This window comes from Rhinoderma darwinii, chromosome 7, assembly GCF_050947455.1.
Source record: "Rhinoderma darwinii isolate aRhiDar2 chromosome 7, aRhiDar2.hap1, whole genome shotgun sequence".
NCBI lineage: Eukaryota > Metazoa > Chordata > Amphibia > Anura > Rhinodermatidae > Rhinoderma > Rhinoderma darwinii.
Genome location: NC_134693.1, coordinates 65,864,210 through 65,886,499, shown reverse-complemented (window position 1 = coordinate 65,886,499; position 22,290 = coordinate 65,864,210). Strand labels below are relative to the sequence as shown.

The 22,290-nt window shown below is 40.2% G+C and overlaps 1 protein-coding gene across 1 annotated transcript in view; it reads right to left on the bottom strand.

Moving 5' to 3' along the window:
- Window positions 1-22,290, bottom strand: part of LRRC52 (leucine rich repeat containing 52) — a 195,776-nt gene that overhangs the window by 125,613 nt on the left and 47,873 nt on the right. The window lies entirely within an intron of this gene.

The window sequence follows — 22,290 nt, the reverse complement described above, 5'->3', positions numbered from 1 at the left end:
GGTTTTCGGGTGCCATGTCACATTTGCAAAGTGCCTGCGGGACCAAAACAGTAGGAACCCCCCAAAAGTGACCCAATTTTGGAAACTACAACCCTTAAGGAATCTAAGGGTATAGTAAGCATTTAGACCCCACCGGTCTTTTGCAGATTTTATTGGAATTAGGCCGTAAAAATGAATCTCAACATTTTTTTCTACTAAAAAGTTTAATTTTTTCATTTTCACAAGGGATAAAGTAGAAAAAGCACTCCAACATTTGGAAAGCAATTTCTCCAGAGTACGGAAATACCCTACATGTGGTCATAGACTGCTGTTTGGACACACGGCAGGGCTCAGAAAGGCAGGAGCTATTTGGCATGCAGATTTTGCTGGATTGGTTTTTGGGTGCCATGTCACATTTGCAAAACCCTAAGGTACCATGGAAGTCCCCAAGAAGTGACCTCATTTTGGAAAATACACCCCTCAAGGCATTTAACATGTGCCTGGACATATGACAGATCTCAGAAGTGAAGAGCAACATATGCATTTGAGGTCCATTTTGGTGATTTTCACAGCATTGGCCAACAATATCAGGGTTCTGAGGTCAAATAGTAAAACAAACCACCCAGTAGTGACCCCTATTTTGGAAACTGCACCCCTTAAGGTATTTTAAGGGGTGTAGTGAACATTTTGCCCCCACAGGTGTTTTTCCATTAGTAATTAAACCCTTCCCGACATTTGACGTATGGCTACGTCATAGCCGGGTAAGGGACGTATGAAACGCGCTCACGGAGACGACCACATTTTTTCACTAACATAAAGTACAATATGTCATAAGAAAACAAACTCTGAATCACTTGGATAGGTAAAAGCATTCCCAAGTTATTACCACAAAAAAGGGACACATGTCAGATTTGAAAAAAATCTGCTTCATCTTTAAGAAAATATTGCAAACGCCCAAATCTTTATTTTTTGGTCACCTCATCTCCCACAAATTTTTTTATAAAAAGTGATCAAGTGATGGGGTCGCATGTACCCCAAAATGGTATCATTAAAAACTACAGCTTGTCCCGCAAAAATTAAGCCCTCATACAACTTAATTGATGGAAAAATAAAAAAGTTATGGCTCTCAGAATTTGGCGACACAAAATAAATTTTATTTTTTACACTTAGTTTTTTACTTGTAAAAGTAGTAAAATATAGGAAAAACTATATATATATATATTTGGTATCAACGTAATCATATTGACTCACAGAATAAAGTTAACATGTTGTTTTAATTGCACAGTCAATTCCGTAAAAATGAATCGCAAAAAACTGTCAGAATCGCTGTTTTTTTAATTTTCTAACCCACAAATATTTTTTTCCATTTCCTAGTACATTATATGGCACAATAAATGATGCTACGAAAAACTACAACTCGTCCCACAAAAATCAAGCCCTCATAGGACTATATCGACGGAAAAATAAAGAAGTTATGGCTTTTGGAAGGTGGGGAGGAAAAAAAGAAAATTTAAATCTGAAATTTGTTTACGGCGGGAAGGGGAATTTCCGCTGATATGCCATATTAGTGCACAATATGTTGTTCCCAGTTTGTGCCATCGAAGATACACATCTCGTAAACTGCTACGTGGGTTCTTTCGGGTATGGCGATGACATATATGTGGATGTAAACTGCTGTTTGGGCACGCTGTAGGGTTCAGAAGGGAGGGAGTGCCATTTGGCTTTTGGAGCACAGATTTTGCTTGGCAGTTGTTCCTGTTCGGGGTTTTACTGGTATTTCAGTTTATAATGTGGGGGCATATGTAATCTGGGCAGAGTACATCAGGGCATAATAAGAGGGTACAATAATGCGCTAAATAAATAATATTTCAGAGATATGTGGCCAGTGTCGCACTGATAAATGGTGCCCAATGTTATCCACTTTTGGACACATTTTGTGTCATCATATTCTGAGAGCCAGAACTTTTTTATTTTTCAGTCAAAAAAGCTGTGTAAGGGCTTGTTTATTGCAGGACGGGTTGTAGTTTTTATTGGTACTATTTTGGGGTACATGCGACTTTATGATTTTTTTTATTTTTTTTTGCGGTGTTCACCGTGCGGGAAAAATAATATTATATGTTAATGTTGTGATGTAATAGTCCGTCAGTTTGCGTTAACAGGACAACGCCTGTGATGTACTATTACGTCATATAGCGTTAAGGGGTTAATCTTCCCTCATTACTTAGATTCTCCATGCCCCATATTAGCTTCGTATATGTGGATGTAAGCTGGTGTTTTGGCACGCTGTAGGGCTAAGAAGCGAGGGAGCGCCATTTGGATTTTGCTTGGTAGTTCTGTTTGTGTTTTTTCTGGTATTTCAATTTATAATGTGGGGGGGCATATGTAATATGTGCGGCGTACATCAGGGCATAATAAGAGGGTATAATAATGCGATAAATGAATAATAATTCATAGATATGTGGCCAGTGTCGCACTGATAAATGGTGCCCAATCTTATCCGCTTTTGGAACGCTCTGCACAATATATGTCGCTATATTCTGAGAGGCAGAACCGGAGCTGGTCGACTGCGCTATTGATTCCGTTTAAAAAAACGGAAACCTGCCTGAACGGTGACAAGCAATGTTTCCGTCACCATTGATATCTCGGAACTCCTGAACGGAAAGCGAACGCTGATGTGAACAGGCCCTAAACATTCTTTTCGCACATAAAACAAACTTTATTTATTTTTTGTTTTTTTACTTTTTTTTTATTGTCGTTGGATCGCTTACAAAATACACTGCAATATACTTATGCATTATACTGTGTTTTTTTTTTTTACCTGCTCCTATTAAGCAGGAGCAAGTAATTGAAGTGAATGGAAGAAGACTGTAATACTGTGAACCGCTGCTACATGGCGATTCACAGTAGGATCAAGGAATGAAGGAGAAGCAGCATACAAACGCCACTGATCCTTCAAGCAGCACTGACCTACTTTTAATCTGATCGCTAGCACGCCCGGTCGCATAGCTAATGCAGGGACTCTGTCAGTTAGCATTAGCTTTTTCTGGCCCCTGGGACCTCCATGATGCACCAGAATTATTAATAACTATTAATATTTCTGGCGCATCTCTAGGTCTCGTGCGCCACAATAGAAACTAGAGTTCATTGACCTCTAGTTTCTTTTGCGGCACAGGGGAGAAGATGGAAGACTGCTGTAGGTTAGTATAAGTTTTTTTATTTTTCATACTACTAACTTTATTTTTTTTGTTTTGCAGGCTCCCCTGGACTGTTTGGACTCCATCGTAGATTCATTGGACAACTACCAATGATCCACGTTTTAAAAATAAATAAATGTTAAAATGGTTAACGAGGGTTGTGTGAGGGAATTCTTTTTGTGCATTTTTGAATACTTTAATAGCGCCTTAGTAATGCCAGTTGTATGTTTGATTACACCCATTACTAAGGCGGGGCTTAGTGTTAGTCAGTAAAATGGCTAGCACTAACCACCCATTATTACTCAGGTACCCACCGCCACGAGGGGTACCGGGAAGAGCCGGGTACAATCCAGTACCCGACCATCTGGAGTGACAGCTGCTCACTGTGGCGGCCGCAGGCTGGTATTTTTAGGCAGGGGAGGGCCAAAATCCGTGGCCCTTTCCACCTTGTTAACCCCTTCAAGACACAGCCTGTTTTGGCCTTCAGGACACAGCCAATTTTTTCAAATCTGACATGTTTCACTTTATGTGGTAATAACTCCGGAATGCTTTTACCTATCCAAGCGATTCTGAGATTGTTTTCTCGTGACACATTGGACTTTATGTTACTGGCAAAATTTGCTCGATACATTAAGTATTTAATTGTGAAAAACACCAAAATGTAGTGAAAAATTGCAAAAATTTGCATTTTTCTAAATTTATATGTATCAGCTTGTAAGACAGATGGTAATACGACACAAAATTGTTGCTAATTAACATCACCCATATGTCTACTTTAGATTGGCATCGTTTTTTGAACATCCTTTTATTTTTCTATGACATCACAAGGCTTAGAACTTTAGCAGCAATTTCTCACATTTTCAAGAAAATTTCAAAAGGCTATTTTTACAGGGACCAGTTTAGATGTGAAGTGGATTTTAGGGCCTTATATATTAGAAACCCTCGATAAGTCACCCCATTTTAAAAACTTCACCCCTCAAAGTATTCAAAACAGCATTTAGAAAGTTTATTAACCCTTTAGATGTTTCACAGGAATTAAGGCAAAGTAGATGTGAAATGTTCAAATTTCTTTTCTTTTTTTTGCAGAAATTTATTTTTCATCTATTTTTTTTGTAACACATAAAGTTTTACCAGAGAAACACAACTCAATATCTATTGCCCAGATTCTGCAGTTTTTAGAAATACCCCACATGTGGCCCTAGTGCGGTAATGGACTGAAGCACAGGCATCAGAAGCAAAGGAGCACCTAGTGGATTTTGGGGCCTCCTTTTTATTAGAAAATATTTTAGGCTCCATGTCGGGTCTGAAAGGCTCTTGCGGTGCCAAAACAGTGGAAATCCCCCAAAAGTGACACCATTTTGGAAACTATACCCCTTGAGGAAATTATCTAGGGGTATAGTGAGCATTTTGACCCCGCAGGTTTTTTGCAGAAATTATTGGAAGTAGGCCGTGAAAATGAAAATCTACATTCTTTCAAAGAAAATGTAGGTTTAGCTAATTTTTTCTAATTTCCACAAGGACTAAAAGGAGAAAATGCACCACTACTTTTGTAAAGCAATTTCTCCCGAGTAAAACAATACCCCGCATGTGGTCATAAACGGCTGTTTGGACACACGGCGGAGCTTAGAAGAGAAAGAGCGCCATTTGGCTTTTGGAGCTCAAATTTAGCAGGAATGGTTTGCGGAGACCACGTCGCATTTGCAAAGCCCCTAAGGGACCAAAACAGTGAAAACACCAAAAAAGTGACTCCATTTAGGAAACTACACCCCTTGAAGAATCCATCTAGGGGTGTAGTGAGCATTTTGAACCCACAGGGGTTTCATAGATTTTATTAGAATTGGGCAGTGAAGATAAAAAAAAATCATTTTTTTCCAATAAGACGTAGCTTTAGCTCAACATTTTTCATTTTCTCAACAAATAAAGGAATAAAAGAACCCCAACATTTGTAAAGCAACTTCTCTGGAGTACGGCAATACCCCATTTGTGGTTATAAACTGCTGTTTGGGCACACGGCAAGGATCAGAAGAGAAGGAGTGCCATTTTGCTTTTGGAGCACAGATTTTGCTGGATTGGTTTCTTGACACCATGTCACTTTTGCAAAGCTCCTAAGGTATGAGTACAGTGGAAACTCCCCAAAAGTGACTCGATTCACGAAACTACACCCCTTGAGGGATCTATCTAGGGGTGTAGTGAGCATTTTGACCCCACAGGTGTTTCATAGATTTTATTAGAATTGGGCAGTGAAAATAAAAAAAATCCTTTTTCTTCAATAAGACGTAGTTTTAGCTGAAAATGTTTCATATTCTCAACAAATAAATGTAAAAGAGCACCCCAACACTTGTAAAGCAACTTCTCCTGTGTATGACAATACCACATATGTGGTCATAAACTGCTGTTTAGGCACAGAGTAGGGTACAGAAGGGAAGGAGTGCCATTTGGCTTTTGGAGTACAGATTTTGCTGGATTGGTTTCTGGGCGCTATGTCACATTTGCAAAGTCCCTGTGGGACCAAAACAGTGGATCCCCCCCAGAAGTGACCCCATTTTGGAAACTACACCCCTCAAGGTATTCACCTAGGGGTGTAGTGAGCATATTAACCCCACAGGTGATTGGCAGAGTGAAAATGGTTTTTCAATAGATATGCCAATATGTGGCGCCCAGCTTGTGCCACTGGAGACACACACCCCAAAAATTGTTAAAAGGGTTCTCCCGGGTATGGCGATGCCATATATGTGGAAGTAAACTGCTGTTTGGGCACACTGTAGGGTTCAGAAGGGAGGTAGAGCCATTTGGCTTTTGGAGCGTGGATTTTGCTTGTAGTAGTTTTGTTTGGAGTCTTACTGGTGTTTCCGTTTATAATGTGGGGGCACATGTAAGGCGGGCGGAGTATATAAGGGGCATAGTCAGGTGGTATAGTGGGGTAAAAAATAACAATAAAATGATCCATAGATGTGTGTTACGCTGTGACACAATCCTTTCTGCACAGGCCGGTGTCGCACTAATAAATGGTCTTTACTTATCCCCCTTTTGGTCCGCACTCGGCACCTTTGAAGTTTGGGGAATTTTGCTGGGAAAGTGTTGTCCTGGTATAATACGGGCACCCTCACTTCCAGCAGATATGTTTGGGCCCTCCCCTTCCTGGATCCCTAATTTTAGGGGCCTTGATAATTCGCCACTCGGGCCGGCACAACTGCATATTTTTATTTCCTGGCTTATTGGTGCCTTGACTAATTTTATTTTTTCATAGACGTAGTGGTATGAGGGCTGTTTTTTTTTGTGTGACGAGCTGTAGTTTTTATTGGTACCATTTTGGGGTACACGTGACTTTTTGATCACTTGTTATCCTTTTTTTTTGGGAGGCAAGGTGACTAAAAAACAATAATTCTGGCATCTTTTTTTAGTTCTTTTTGTACAGCGTTCACCAATCGTTATAAATTACATGTTACCTTTATTCTGCGGGTCAGTCCGATTCCGGTGATACCTAATTTATAGCACTTTTTATGTTTTACAACTTTTTGCACAATAAAATAACTTTTGTAAAGAGAATGGATTTTTTTGTCGCCATGTTGTGAGAGCCATAACGGTTTTACATTTTTCGTCGACGGAGCTGTATGAGGGCTTGTTTTTAGCGAGACGAGTTATAGTTTTTATAGGTACCATTTTTAGGTACATGCGACTTTTTGATCACTTTTTATTTCAATTTTTGGAAGACAAAGTGACCAAAAAATAGCAATTATGTCAGTATTTTTTAGTTATTTTTTTTACGGCGTTCACTGTGAGGAATAAATAACATAATATTTTTATAGTTCAGGTCGTTACGGTCGCAGCGATACCAAATATGTATGGCTTTATTATTTTTTTCAATAATAAATGACTTGAAACTTTTATTGTATTTTTTACAACTTTTATTTTTACTTTTTTGACACTTTTTTTGACACTTTTCTTTAGTCCCACTAGGGGACTTGAAGGTCCAACAGTTTGTTTGATGTTCTAATACATTGCACTACCTATGTAGTGCAATGTATTAGAACTGTCAGTTGTTCACTGACAGCAAGCCGATCAGGCTCCGCCTCTGGGCGGGGCCTAATCAGCTTACGTAATGGCAGACAGGAGTCCATTGTTAGGGCTCCTGTTGCCATGGTAGCAGTCGCCAGCCTTGCCATCGCGTGGCAAGGCTGCCGATTTGCTACAAACCTCTAGGATGCAGCGATCACAATGGATCGCTGCATCGAAGGAGTTAATGCCAGGAATCGGAGCTAGCTCCGGTTCCTGGCGTTAGATCGGGGTGTCCGCTGTAACATACAGCGGACACCCACTGCTGATGACGCCGGCTCAGCTTCTGAGCCGGAAGCTGAGCCGGCGCCATCTTGCCGATGGTACCGGAAGCCTCCTGGGCCCCGCCGACGACGGGGCATAGGAGGATTCCGTTGCTGGCGGACCGAGAGGTAAGCATTAGCCCTCCGATTGCCTTTGCAGCCACCGGCAACCCAGCGATCACGTTGCTGGGGCGCCGGTGGCTATAAACTCCTCACATGCTGCGATCGCTATTCAACGCAGCATGTGAGGCATTAATTGGTCGGATCGGAGGCTAGCTCCGGTCCTGGCCGATACCTCAGGGTGCCAGCTGTAACATACAGCTGTCACCCGGCGGTGATGTCGCTGGCTCAGCTCCTGAGCCAGCTTCATCTCCATGACGTACAGTTACGTCGAGATGCGGGAACAGTCCATCTCCCATGACGTAACTGTACGTGATTTTGCGGGAAGGGGTTAATGCTAGGCTGCGCTGCTGTATTTTATATGGCTGGTTATAAAAATTGTTTAAAAATCAATAAATAGTTGACAAAAACGACATTGGGTCCCCCCCAATTTTCATAATCAACCTGCCTCATTGCCCGACCATCGTAGTGATGGTGGGGTACTAAATCGTACTCAGCTCTTCCCGATACACTTGGGGCGGTGGGTATCAGGGTAATAATAGGGGGTTTTGTGTTAGCCTCTTCACCGACTCACTCTAAGCCCCGCCTTAGTAATGGACGCTATCAATCAGCCAGCTGCCATTACTAAGGCAGTAGTAAAAAAGTTTAAAAAAATACAAAGACAGAAAAAATATTTATTGAAATAAAAAAAGCCACACAAACTGCGTTAACCATTTTATTTAAAAAAAGAAATAATAATAATTTCCTTAGGGCATGTTCACACGACACTAAAAAAAAAACGATGTAAACTTGTCAAATACACTAGAGTTTCTTGTGAAGTGCTTTTTCAAACTTCTGACGCTTTTTCCACATTTTTTAACGCATATTGTGTACGGGTTTTGTTAATTTTTTGGTGCGTAATTACAACTACCTTTGACTATGAGAACATTTGGCACATTTAACACACCAAAGAATTGACCCGACGCTTCTTTTTTCACGAAACCCGTTTTTTAAAAACGCTTGCGTAAAAAAGTGCGTTGTATGTACTATCAGTGCGCTTTCCCATTAATGTAAATTGGAAGCTTAATCAATAATTCCTTGATGCGTTTTCCGTGCATTTTCTGCGCTCTTTCTGCAAGAATTTGGCACATAGTTAGGCCTCCCATTGACTATGGGAACATTTGGCGCATTTTCCTCGCCAAGGAATTGACCCGACGCTTTTCTTCTACGCAGCGCATTTTTTAAAAACGCACGCATAAAAAAGTGAGTTGTATGTACTAAACAGCTGATGCTTTGCTCGGGGACTGTAGAAATGCTGCCGCCGACATCATTGTCCATATATGGACAGTGACATGGGCAGAAGTGTTGGAGTTCCCGGGCAGAGTATCAGCTGATGCTCTGCTCGGGAACTTCAGCGATAGGAAACCCCTGAATTTACTAAATATGGACGTCGAGAGCAGTGCTGGAGTCCCGAACAAAGCACTAGCTTTTACTCTGCTCAGCACTCAAGCAATAGGCAATATGACAGCCCCTTGCGGGGATGTTCACGAACAGCACATGAAGCAAGCCCTCAGTCACGTGCGGCCGTGTAGGAGTGTCATAACTTTTAGAAAAGCTCCAGCACTTCCAGGAAAAATTCACGAGGTTTGAACTGCACCATTTAGTACAGAATTTTATATGAAAGTGTATTAGTAAGTTACTTCGTTTCACATAAATATATTATTTCAATGCAATTTTTGGTCCCCGGATAACCCCTTTAAGGAATTGCAGGAACTGTTACAATTTGTTTCCCTATTTGCTGTTCTTTGATACTTTAGTTCAAAATAAGAGCTATGAATTATGCATAAATTGTCAGTTCCTCTTGTAACAATTTGTATAAAGAAGACAACCTTTTTCCTCCAGAATTTTGCATTCCATTTTTTTTAAATACCTAGGGAAACTGCCAAGTGCTTAGCTCAGCAGTTTAGAACCATAGACTTTGAATGGAGCGCAAGGGTGAATGCCAGACCAATGCTCCATTCAACGCCTCTTGGCTGTGGGCTTGTGGCTAGGGGGAATGGGGTGATACAGGACCTCCACTCAGTCGATCGGTATGGGTCCTACGGATCTAACAGTTATCACCTATCCAGTGGATAGTTGATAACTTGTAACCGGAAAACAATCATGGAGGAAATCTCAACTGATGACATTAGCAGAATTTCATCGATGGCAGTGCTTCTTAAACTATAAAGGCGGGCCTCACTGATGAGGCGCCCACCAGCGGTTGGTGTGGCACAGCTGAGTAGGCAGTTTTGACAGAAGTTATCATGTACACAGGCCTTTCTCTGGTTGCATTAATCCCTGATTTAGTAGCAAAACAAAGATAAATTTTATATTTTGACCAATGGCGAGGCCCAGATATGTTCTGGTTGGTGAGGCCCCAGTATGAAAAGATTGAAAAGCCCTGATCTATCTCATCATAAGCAAGACCCTTTTGATCTTCCTTTTTTGGTGAACAACAACTTTACAATTTTTACAGGATCCCCAGGGAAGAAATAGCGTAGTCTACTACGCAACTCCATACCTCAAATAAAAGGTATACTGACGTATAGGCAAATGGAGCCCTTGGTACACAGTAAGCATGTATGCCGGAAGCTTTTCTAACGTACATACTAAACATAGGGAATAAACATGTGAAGGTGGCCTTAATCTGACAGATCCACTTTGAGTTGTTTGGAAACATTGGGTGGAAACAAGTTAATTCATTCACCAAAACAAACCATAGGGGTGAAAAGTTTATATTGTTCATGATACAGTTAGATACAATCAACACAAGATGTTATTTCTAGGCTAAGTGCTCTCATGCATGTTACCAAATGAGCTCGCGAGATAGCTCCTATAACAGTGACCCAGTCACTGGATATACAGTAAGTGTTACAGATGAACCTCTTACCCCTGTCACTAAGTGCCAGTATTCAGTGTGTACCTGTTTCCAAAGCCAGCAGATGCAATTACACACGACTATGAAAGATGAACTGCATCTCCTGAAAAGCATCCCTGAGGAATCCTTTAAACATTGCCTTTAATAAACATGGCTATACACAAAACAGAAGTGACAAATTACAGTAAAGTGAAACTGCTTACCGGTACATCAATGAAAAAAGTTTAGATGCTGCACTCAAAACTTATACTGTTTGTTTTCTTATTTTATTGTCCCTAAAATTATAAACAATAACATTGTAAGCAACTGATATGGATACCTAAATTAGGTAAATATATATTCAATGACCCAGGTTCAAATGACTTGTCTATGAACAAAAAAAAGTGTCAACAGCCATGTATGACAAAAGAAAGGGAATTGTCATGAATGCATGTTACTACTGTGCGTCTGAGCCAACTTGGGTGTTGTAAGTGTCTTGGGTACCTTGGATCAAGCAGAAAAAAAGGTTTTTGAGGGTCCGTGCTAGGTGCATCTCCTCTTTTAACTAGGGAGACTGTCAAAATGGGAGACTGCTGATAAAGATGTAGTTATACTGGGGGATTTGAACTACCCAGACATAAAGAGGGGATCTTAAACTTGCAGGTCTGATAAAGGAAATCGATTTTTGTAAATAATTGAGGATAGTTACCGTCAATTTTTTACTTTTAATTAAATTTTTTAAATATAGTGCATTGTATTTCTTTTCTTTTTTTAAAACAGATTTTATTGAACATGTTCAAGTTACACATTAGGTGACTACAACGTGAGATGTTTTCTTATATAAAACAGAATTGTAGTATGCATAGCGTCAGATGAAGACTGTAAAGTATAGCACTTCACTATAATACATCTTAACGCATACAGAAGTAAGTCATAATATACAATTGTGAGCATATAAAAAATGTTTACAATGAAAAAAGGGTATTATAGTACATGTTCTAATAATAAAATCAAATAATTACATAAACAGAACGAAACAAAAGCTCACTGCAATAGATAAGACAATGAAAATAGATAGGATCATGTATGACGAGAGTCCACACAATAACGGGAGGAAATCCATAATATAATGAAATTATTGTTAACATATTGAATTACTTCAGATAAAGTAGGAGTGGAAGTTTTTTTTCCAATATTTAGCTATCAAAATTTTTGCAGATGTCAATATATGAAAGAGAATAGTTTTAACATGAGAATGAAAATCTGCTACACCTATGTTCAGTAAAGCCATTTCAGGAGTACACTTGAATGGGTGTTGCAAAACGTTAGTTAATAACTTGTCAATTGTACACCAAAAGAATCTAATGATTGAGCAGTCCCAAAAGACATGTTTGAGAGTTCCTACCGATGTACGACATCTCCAACATAAATTGGAAGAATTTGGGTATATCAAAGATAAACAATGAGACGTCAAATACCATAGGTATAAAATCTTTCTCGTAGCTTCCAAGTGTTGTGTGGATTTAGATAGCTTAGTTGCCAGAAGAAAAGTAGACTCCCAGTCAATAGGACATTGCGTCATGTTTAGATCAATTTCCCAATGCGATGGGCATGTTAAGGTTTTCTTTTTTTAAATATCTGAAATAGCTAAGTACGCCTTAGAAACTTCCTTTCCTGATTTTTGGTAATAGTAAAAGTTCATAAGGCGTTTTAGGAGGATTAGATCTAATAGTAGTGTTAAGCATATAATGCCAGATTCTTAAATATTTATAAAAGTCTACTTTTGGCATAGAGTCATTATTAGAGATCTCTGCAAAGGCAGACAAAAAAATTTCCACTCCTAATGTCAGTAAGAGTCTTGATATCTTTAATTTCCCAATTAGCCAGATCCAAGTCAGGAATCAAATGCATAAGGATTTTAATAGGGAAGAGATCTTTTTTTGACTGCCAGTAGTTTCCAAGATAACAAATTTATTGTCTGCAAAGGGGGTGAAGGAACCTGCAGCTGAAGGGCAGAAGCCCATAAGTAGGTGTCATACAAGTTATAATGTCCACAATATTTTACTATATTCCCCCAATGTTTTGGATGCGTAGGATTCAACCATTGTCTAATTTGGTCTAGATTGGGTGTGTGGTAATATGCCACAACATGAGGAAATCCCAACCCACCCTTTGCTATAGGAAGATCTAAGATGTGAGTAGCAACTCTGGTCCTGTGCTTCTTCCAAACATATTTCACTAGTGTTTTTTTAAGTCTATTTAAATAAGAGACAGGAATCCAGATAGGAAGATTCCTAAAAGCATATAGGATTTTTGATAAAATTAACATTTTAATGGCTGAAATACGGCCTATCCAAATTTAAGGTAGTCATCAAATTCTTATTCCAATTAGGTGAATAGTGGAAGATAGTTAAGAGCATATAAATGCAATATGGGGTATACCAATTTAATCCCTGAATAGGGAAGGCCTTGGGAAGTCCATTTAAAAGAATATTTACTCTGCAGACTTTGTACCGTTTCAGGTGGTAAACCCATACTCATAATCTGAGACTTACTTACATTCACTTTATAATAGGACATAGAACTAGAATGTTTAGAACTTGTATAACTTGAGGAAGGGAAGCACTTGGATCAGATAATGCTATAAGCACGTCATCAGCAAATAGCCCCATTTTATGTACATCGATACCGATAGTAATTCCCCATATTCGAGGTGAAGATCGAATGGTTTCCGCCAAGGGTTCCATTACAAGAGTAAAAATCTAATTGGGAGAGAGGAAATCCTTTGCAGGTGCCATTGGATATTGTAAAGGGTGTAGATTGATACACTGAAGCCAACACAGTAGCTGATGGTTTAGCATGCAACACTATAATAATGTCTCGTGCTTTCCCTACAATACCAAATTTAGCAAGTACAGCATCCAAATAACCCCAATACGAATGCCGAATGCCTTCTCCACATACAGAGATAGGAGCAGAGAGGGCATTCGACGGCACTCCACCAAATTTTTAATGTCAATAAAACGTGTCCCGTCAACTGATAACCGATTTTTAATAAACCCAACCTGGTCTTGATGAATAAAATGTGGTAGTATAGAAGTTAAGCGGGAAGCTAATATTTTAGAATATATTTTTAAATCTGTGTTGAGCAGACTAATAGGTCTAAAATTCTGCGGTCTGTCCACTGGTTTTCCTGGTTTAGTGTATGTGACAACTGTTACCGGGAGCATTTCTGGGGGAATCTGTCCTGTAGAATATATATGATTAAAAAGCTGGAGAAGCTGTGGGTCAAGAGTGCATTTAAACATTTTGAAGTAATCATTATTAAGGCTATCAGAGACGGGAGATTTCTGGGATTTTAGAGTTGTTATAGCATCTATTATTCACATTAGCAGGAAGGGTTTGACTGAGATGGTGTGACTGTTGGGAAAGAAAATAGAAGCTAAAAAAAATCAGCAATAGCGGTTGGAGCGGGCCGAGGAATGGAAAAAATTGTAAAGAGAGGAATAATATTTTGCAATAGAATTTGCAATCTCTTGAGGATTAAACAATACATCATTATTCTGGTTGTAGAGAAAGGGAATTCTAGCTTTAAAGGATTGATGTTTTAATTGCCAAAAGAGCTCCAGCTCTGAACTATGTTTATAATATTTAGCCTTCAGTTTGCGCAACGCCAAATCAAGTTGATGTAGTTGGTTCTGATGGTGACTAATCAATTTAGTTCTGGACAGATATCCCTTTTGTTCAGCTGGTTAAGGCTTCGTTCACATCTGCGCTAGGGCTCCGTTCCGATGTTCCGTCTGAGCTTTCCGTTGGAACGGAGCCCTGACAGACGGAAACCATAGGTTTCCGTTTCCATTACCAATGATTTCAACGGTGACGAATCCGGTGCAAATGGTTTCCGTTTGTGTCAGTTGTGCAAGGATTCCGCCGTTTTGACTGAATCAATAGCGTAGTCGAATACTAAGTGGTTTGTTAACAAATCTGGTTTGATGAGTATTTAGCGCATAAACATTAACAATATTATATTGGACATTGTTAAGTTGACATACAAGAATAATAAAACGCCCCTCTGAGTCAATATAAACAAAGTCTTGTTTAACCCCTTAATGGCCGGCCTATTTGAAACCTTAATGACCAAGCAATTTTTTTCAGTTTTCCATCGTCACATTCCAAGAGCTATAACTTATTTATTTTTTTAAATTTACATAGCTGTATAAGGTCTTGTTTTTTTTAAAGTTGTATTTTTTAATAGCACCATTTTGGGATACATATAATTTATTGATTAACTTTTATTAACTTTTTTGGGGGGTAATGGAAACAAAACCATACATTTCTCCACTCTTTTTTGCGTCTTAGATTTACGCTGTTTACTGTGTGGTATAAATAACATAATAACTTTATTCAGTGGGTCATTATGATTGTGGCGATACCAAATTTATATATATTTTACTATATATATATGTATATATATATACCTACAGGGGGCTGTGTGGTATTACCTACAGGGGGGCTGTGGCAGTATCTATAGAAGGTAGTGAATGGGGCCGCAATTCTCTCGTGGATTTTCAGGGGAATTGCGCCCACAAAAGCACGTTAGTGTGTATGGGGCCTTACATAAATTTATAGTACATTATGTAAAAAAAAGAAACGTTTTACCATTGTTTGGAGTAGTGTTTGGTGTTGGCTTCACTGTAAGGCCCTGTTCACACAGTTATTTGCAGGCAGAAAATTCTGCCTCAAAATTTCGCTTGAATTTTCAGCCAGATTTTGATCTGCCTCCACGCCGTTTGCCACGATTTTCGCCCACGGGCATTGAGCGCAACGGGCAAAAACGCTGCGAAAAACGCTTTCTCTGCCTCCCATAGATGTCAGAGGGAGGTCAGAGGAGTAAACGCCTGAAGATAGGGCATGTCGCTTCTTTTTCCCTCAATGGCCATGGGCAAAAAACGTGGCAAACGGCGTGCAGGCAGGTCAAAATCTGCCTCCAAATTCAAGACAGAATCTTGATGCAGAATTTTCTGCCAGCAAAAAAAACTCAGTGTGAACAGGGCCTAATACAGGATCTATTGGAACAGATCCAGCAGCAGGTGAGGTAAATGTGCTGACTGGATTGTGTGTTCCAAGATGTCGGACTTAGGTGGAGTGGGCAGACTTAGGGCATGTTCACACGGCCTATTTTCGTCGGTTTTTCGGGCCGTAAACTCCCGAAAAACGACCGAAAAATCAGAAGCAGAACGCCTCCAAACATCTGCCCATTGATTTCAATGGGAAAACGGCGTTCTGTTCCGAAGGAGCGTTTTTTAATGTGTTTTTTTACACATAAAAAAATGACCGCGAAAAAGAAGTGCAGGAAACCTCTTGAGACGTTTTTGGAGCCATTTTCCATAGACTGTAGTGAAAAAAGCTCCAAAAACGGGCGTAAAAAACTCTTGAAAACGGCTCCGTATTTTGAGACGTCTTTGCCTGTGAACATACCCTGACATTTATCAGGCTGTGGAAGGGGCGGGGGAGGGAGACGGGTGCCTGTACTTAGATCAGGGATAGATGGAGGCACAAAGGATAATGATGATTATTACTGTGTAAGGGCTTATTCAGACGAACGTGTAATACGTCCGTGCAACGCGCATGATTTTCACGCGCCTCACACGGACCTATATTAGACTATGGGGCCGTGCAGACTGTCAGTGAGTTTCATGCAGCGTGTGTCCGCTGCGTAAAACTCATGACATGTCCGATATTTGTGTGTTGTTCACGCATCACGCACCCATTGAATTCAATGGGTGCGTGAAAATCAATAGCAGCACACGGAAGCACTTCCGTGGTACGCGCAACAGCAGTAAAAAGTATGAATGAAAACAGAAAAGCACCACGTGCTTTTCTGTTTACAAACATACAAACGGAGTGTCATAATGATGGCGGCTGCGCGAAAATCACACAGTCACGCATCATACGGGGCTGACACACGGAGCTGTTATGTACCTTTTGCGCGCACAAAACAACGTGTTTTTTGCGCAAGCAAAAGGCACACGCTGGTGTAATCCGGCCTTAGACAGTGTGCAGGGAGGGAGCGTCTGCCTGTAATCTGTAATTAGAGCAGGGAAGGACCATGTGACCATAGAGGGGCGTGGCAGTATGCAAATAGCTGAGGTGCTTTGGAGGATGGGGGGGGTGCAACTGTCTCCTCAGATGCAGCCGGGGATCATGGGTATAGTGGGTTACAAGACAGGAAACAGCCAGTAAGGGATGTAAACAAACAGAAAAAGCAGCAGTGACGATGGAAATCAAACAGAAACTGGTTAGAAGTTTAATAGGGGGTATTAGGGAAGGCAAATCAAGGCTGGGGGACATTTTTTAGAAATTTTTTTTTTCCTGGACAACCCCTTTAAGGTTTATGGGAATATTACTAGAGGAGGAGAAAAACTGTCTTGCTAGGAGTACACAGGAACTAAAGGAGGGCATTACATCTGCACAAAAATTCTCCAGTAACAAGCAATTGAAAAATTTACGGGTCATATTAAAGAGAGAAAACACTTCCAATTTGTCTGTGACACCTTGGACTTCAAGGAAGGTAGAATCTTCGATTATAGTGCGAGACCCGGTGTGTCTCATGAACCCGAAACAGATGTATCCTGCTCGGAGCAGGAACAACCCGACTCTGAATATAGTAGGAATCCCCAAAGAAGAGGCCGGGGTGGGAATGATCAGAGCAGATACCCTAATCGTGTGAACCAGAGAGGGGGAGGAAGGGGAAAAGGTCCCAACCGAGGTGGTTTTTTAGCCAGGAACCCCCCATCTCAGACTATCTTCTACAAGACAGGAGGGACATATAGGATCTTGTATTACATCTGTACATCACGATGATGACTCTCAAGTGATCAATTTATCCTCACGGACACTAAAAAATGAAGAAATTGACATTTTGAGGAAGGGTCTATCTTTTGTGCCCACTAACAAATTCAACTTGTTTACATGGGTTAAGGACCTTAATTTGTTTGCACGAAAGTTAAAAGGGATTTTTTTTTTTAGAACACATGACAAACGACAGTGTCTGGAACTGGGCATTCTAGAGGAAAATCTACCAAACCTTTTAGAGGGTTTGTGGGAGGATTGTCACAGGGAAGTAGGAAAAGGCCCCTTCACTGAACTCAAGGTCCCCTCAACTAAATTTGCACCCCTGAGTGACACTACCCCCATTGATGTGTTTCTTAAGGTGGTTGAGGAGCAACTTAGATCACTGGAGCAATCTGTGGGATGTCATTTTAACACGACTAGGGGTGAGATGGCAGGCTTACAATCTCTTGAAAGTGAAGATACCATTATAATTAAGCCCTCTGATGAGGGCGGTAATATCGTGGTGATGGATAGAATTCAATATAGCAGAATGTGCCATCGTATATTAGGCGACCAGAACTGCTATAGACTGCTTACAGGCGATCGCAACACGATTTTCAGTAATAAGCTTAAAGAGGCTCTGTCACCACATTATAAGTGGCCTATCTCCTATATAAGGAGATGGGCGCTATAATGTAGGTGACAGTAATGCTTTTTATTTAATAAAACGATCTGTTTTCACCACTTTATTAGCGATTTTAGATTTATGCTAATGAGTTGCTTAATGCCCAAGTGGGCGTGTTTTTACTTTAGACCAAGTGGGCGTTGTACAGAGGAGTGTATGACGCTGACCAATCAGCTAGATCCTTATGTCCTGTCTTATACTTACACATTAACAATACTGAACTGTTTAGACAGGAAATAGACATTCCACGGAATGGTCGTTTGGCCGGCGCGATTGCGGCCATTATATCAGAGTCGTGCACACGCCGGGAGGTTGTTTTAGCACGAAAACAGTGCTAACCGGCATGTAACAAAATTCAACATATAATCCCTGATGACGTATCACTAAAACACATGATACTGAAACGCGTAGGATTACTTTGCAGCAGTTGGTCTAGTACCAGTTATTTTATAAGGAGATATTGTGGTCTATGAGTGGGTTTACTATCTATCACCAATAGACCTTGTCTCACACGTTCTGACCATTTGCTTGTGCCTGTATTTAGATACTTAGGGCTTTAAGGGCCATTTTTAGGAATTATACTATTAAAATAATTTTAATCGTTCTCTTCAGGCAGTGACTTTACAAATCAATTGAACGGAATTTATTATCAGTGTGTACAGTGACCTATTTCAAATATGTGTAATGTTTTAAAAAAAATTCATATTAAAGTATTTTATAAGGGAAAAAGCGGGTTTTTAAATTTTTTTATTTGGGATTTTTATTTATTTATTATTAACTTTATTAAACTTTTTGCTAACTTTATTTTTAGTCCCACTAGGGGACTTCACTATGCGACCTTCTGATCGCTTTTATAATCCACTGCAAGAACACCCGTGCCGGGCTTATGTCAGAGCGCCGTGAAAATGTTCCCTTAATGGCCTCTGTGAAAAGGCATATTGGCGGTCGTTAATGGGTTAAAAGCTACTGAGTGGTTTACGGCTATAGTTACTCCGCGTTTTTTTAGAGATAGCTGAAGCAGTATATATATGAGGAAAATGTTTATGTTTAAGTCTAAAGGTATCTGAGTGATTTAGATGTGTCTCTTGTAGACTAAGTATGGAGACTTTTAATCTTTTGGCTTCAGCCTATAACATTGAACGCTTAAACGGGCTGTTAAGACCTTTAGTATTTAAAGAGGCTCTGTCACCAGATTTTCAAACCCCTATCTACTATTGCAGCAGATCGGCGCTGCAATGTAGATAACAGTAACGTTGTTTTTTTTTTAAAAAAATAGCATTTTTGGCCAAGTTATGACCATTTTTATATTTATGCAAATGAGCCTTTCTTAAGTACAACTGGGCGTGTTTAAAGTTATGTCCAAGTGGGCGTGTATTGTGTGTGTACATCTGGGCGTTTTTACTTGTTTTACTAGCTGGGCGTTGTGAATAGAAGTGTATGATGTTGACGAATCAGCATCATCCACTTCTCTTCGTTACCACCCAGCTTCTGGCAGTTCACAGACACACAGCGTGGTCCATCCTGGACGTCATGTGTATTCAGAATCCTAACACTTCTGAATCTTTTCTGTGAGATTCCAGCAAGCCACGCGTAATCTCGCGAGATTACGATGTAAACGAGATTTCGTTTCCCTTGCTGGAAATCTCACAGAAAAGATTCAGAAGTGTTAGGATTCTGAATACACATGACGTCCAGGATGGAGGTCATGTATATTCATTATCAGGACACTTGATTAACGTTAATGTCTGTGTATGTGGCTGCACATCATGTTTTAGTAAGAACGCGATGCTGCTGTGTAAATGAATGGAGAGGAGTGCATGACGCTGATTGGTCACTGATTGGTCAGCGTCATACACTCCTCTGTACAACGCCCACTTGGTCGAAAGTAAAAACACGCCCACTTGGGCATTAAGAATCTCATTAGCCTAAAGCTAAAAATCGCTAATAAATTGGTTTAAAATAGATAGTTTTTCTAAATAAAAAGCATCACTGTCACCTACATTACAGCGCCCAACTCCTTATGTAGGAGATAGGGCACTTATAATGTGGTGACAGAGCCTCTTTAAATTGGTAAAAAAAACATATATGCGATCATATCCCTCGGTGAAGAAATAGGGAGAGATATTTTCGGCGTCGCTTAACGGCGGAAATTTAGGCGGAAAAACGGGTCACAATGTGGTGCCATTTTCCGGACGGCATTCCCTGCGGTGTTCAGGGCGGATACGCAGTGTACCCGCACTGAATACGTTGTGTGTGTTCCTACCCTTAGTGTTGAACATTGGTTATAGAGGTTATAGTGGTTTCTACTGGGTTTCTGCTGTAAAAACCGCAACAACATAAATTTGTTGCGGAATTTCTGGTCCCCATTGAAGTCTATGGGCCAAAGACGCAGCATCTCCGCACAGAACACGCAGCATAAATTGACATGCTGCGAAATTGAGAAACACTTCGCAGAATACATTCCGCACAACTTTTGTGCGTTTTTTTTCCACAGCGTGGGCATGAGATTTTCTAATTCTCGTTCACTTTGCTGCTACTGTAAATGCTGCGGAATTTCCATACAGAATTAGATTGCGGAAAATTCTGCAGCGTTTACGCTACGTGGGATCCCAGCCTAAGCATTTGTTATTTATTTTTATTTATTGTTATTTGTTTTTATTGGTAATATTTTGGGGTAAATGTGACTTTTTAAACATATTATCCTAGTTTTTGGGAGGCAAGGTGACCAAAAAACCATAAATTCTGGCATCGATTTTTAGTTGTTTTTTTTTTCCTTACAGTGTCTACTGTGTTATAAATGCTAAATTCGTCGCCATGTTCTAAGAGCCAGAACTTTTATTTTTCCGTCGACTGAGCTGTGTGAGGGCTTGTATTTTGCAGTACGAGCTGTAGTTTTGGGATACATGCAACTTTTTGGTCACTTTTTCTTAAATCTTTTTGTAGGGCAAGGTGACCAAATAAACAACAATTGTGTCATTATTTTTTTGTTGTTTTTTTTTTACAGAATTCATCGTGTAGGATAAATAACAGATAATGGGTTAATAATGATGATGATGATGATGATACCAAATATGCATCGTTTATTTGTTTTAAATTTTTTTTTCCAATAAAAGAGGATTTGATATGGGAAAAAAGACGATTTTTTTATTTTATTACTTGGAACATTCATTTTTTTATTTTTCGAAAAAAATTATTATTTTTTTTACTTTTTTATTTTAGTCCCACTAAGGGACTTTAAAGAAGCACTCCAGTTTTTTTTTTTTTATTGCAGCCTCCATTTGTACATTGGTGTTTCAGTGGGGATCTGTGTGCAAAAATACTTACCGATAACTGCATCTTATCTTTTTTGGGTCCAGCTTCTTTTTGACCTGGTCAAGAATCGCTGCTGTTCAGAAAACTGGAAGTAAGGCTCTCAATGCATTCCTATGGAGCCTCATTCCGGCTCCCATAGGAATGCATTGAGAGTCTGAGTTCCGGTTTACTCAAAAGCACAGTGACTCTGGACAAGTCAGAGGGAAGATCACGTGAGAAGCGCTGGACCCGAAAAATACAAGATGCGTGGATCAGTAAGTATTTTTGCACACAGCACCCCACTGAAACACCAATGTACAAATGGAGGCTGTAATAATAAAAAAAAAAAACAATTGTGCTTCTCGAAGGCATGAACCCTTCATTGCTATAATAATACATTGCACTACTTATGTAGTGCAATGTATTACAACTGTCAGTTTTACACTGACAGGCAGCCTATCAGGTTCTAGAAGGCTTCTATACATGGCAGACCTGGAGGCCATAGCAACGATCGGCTACACTGCGACCGCGTCATGTGGGTGCTGATAGGCTACAAACCACTTAGATGCCACTGTCGTTTTTGGCCGTGGCATCTAAGGTGTCAATCAGGCGGGATGGAGCTAGCTCTAAGGGTATGTTCACACGGCCTATTTACGGACGTAATTCGGGCGTTTTTGCCCCGAATTACGTCTGAAAATAGCGCCTCAATAGCGCTGACAAACATCTGCCCATTGAAAGCAATGGGCAGACGTTTGTCTGTTCACACGAGGCGTATATTTACGCGCCGCTGTCAAATGACGGCGCGTAAATAGACGCCCGCGTCAAAGAAGTGACCTGTCACTTCTTTGGCCGTAATTGGAGCCGTTATTCATTGACTCCAATGAATAGCAGCGCTAATTACGGCCGTAATTGACGCGGCGTTCAAGCGCCTCCACATGCCGGTACGGCTGAAATTACGGGGATGTTTTCAGGCTGAAACATCCCCGTAATTTC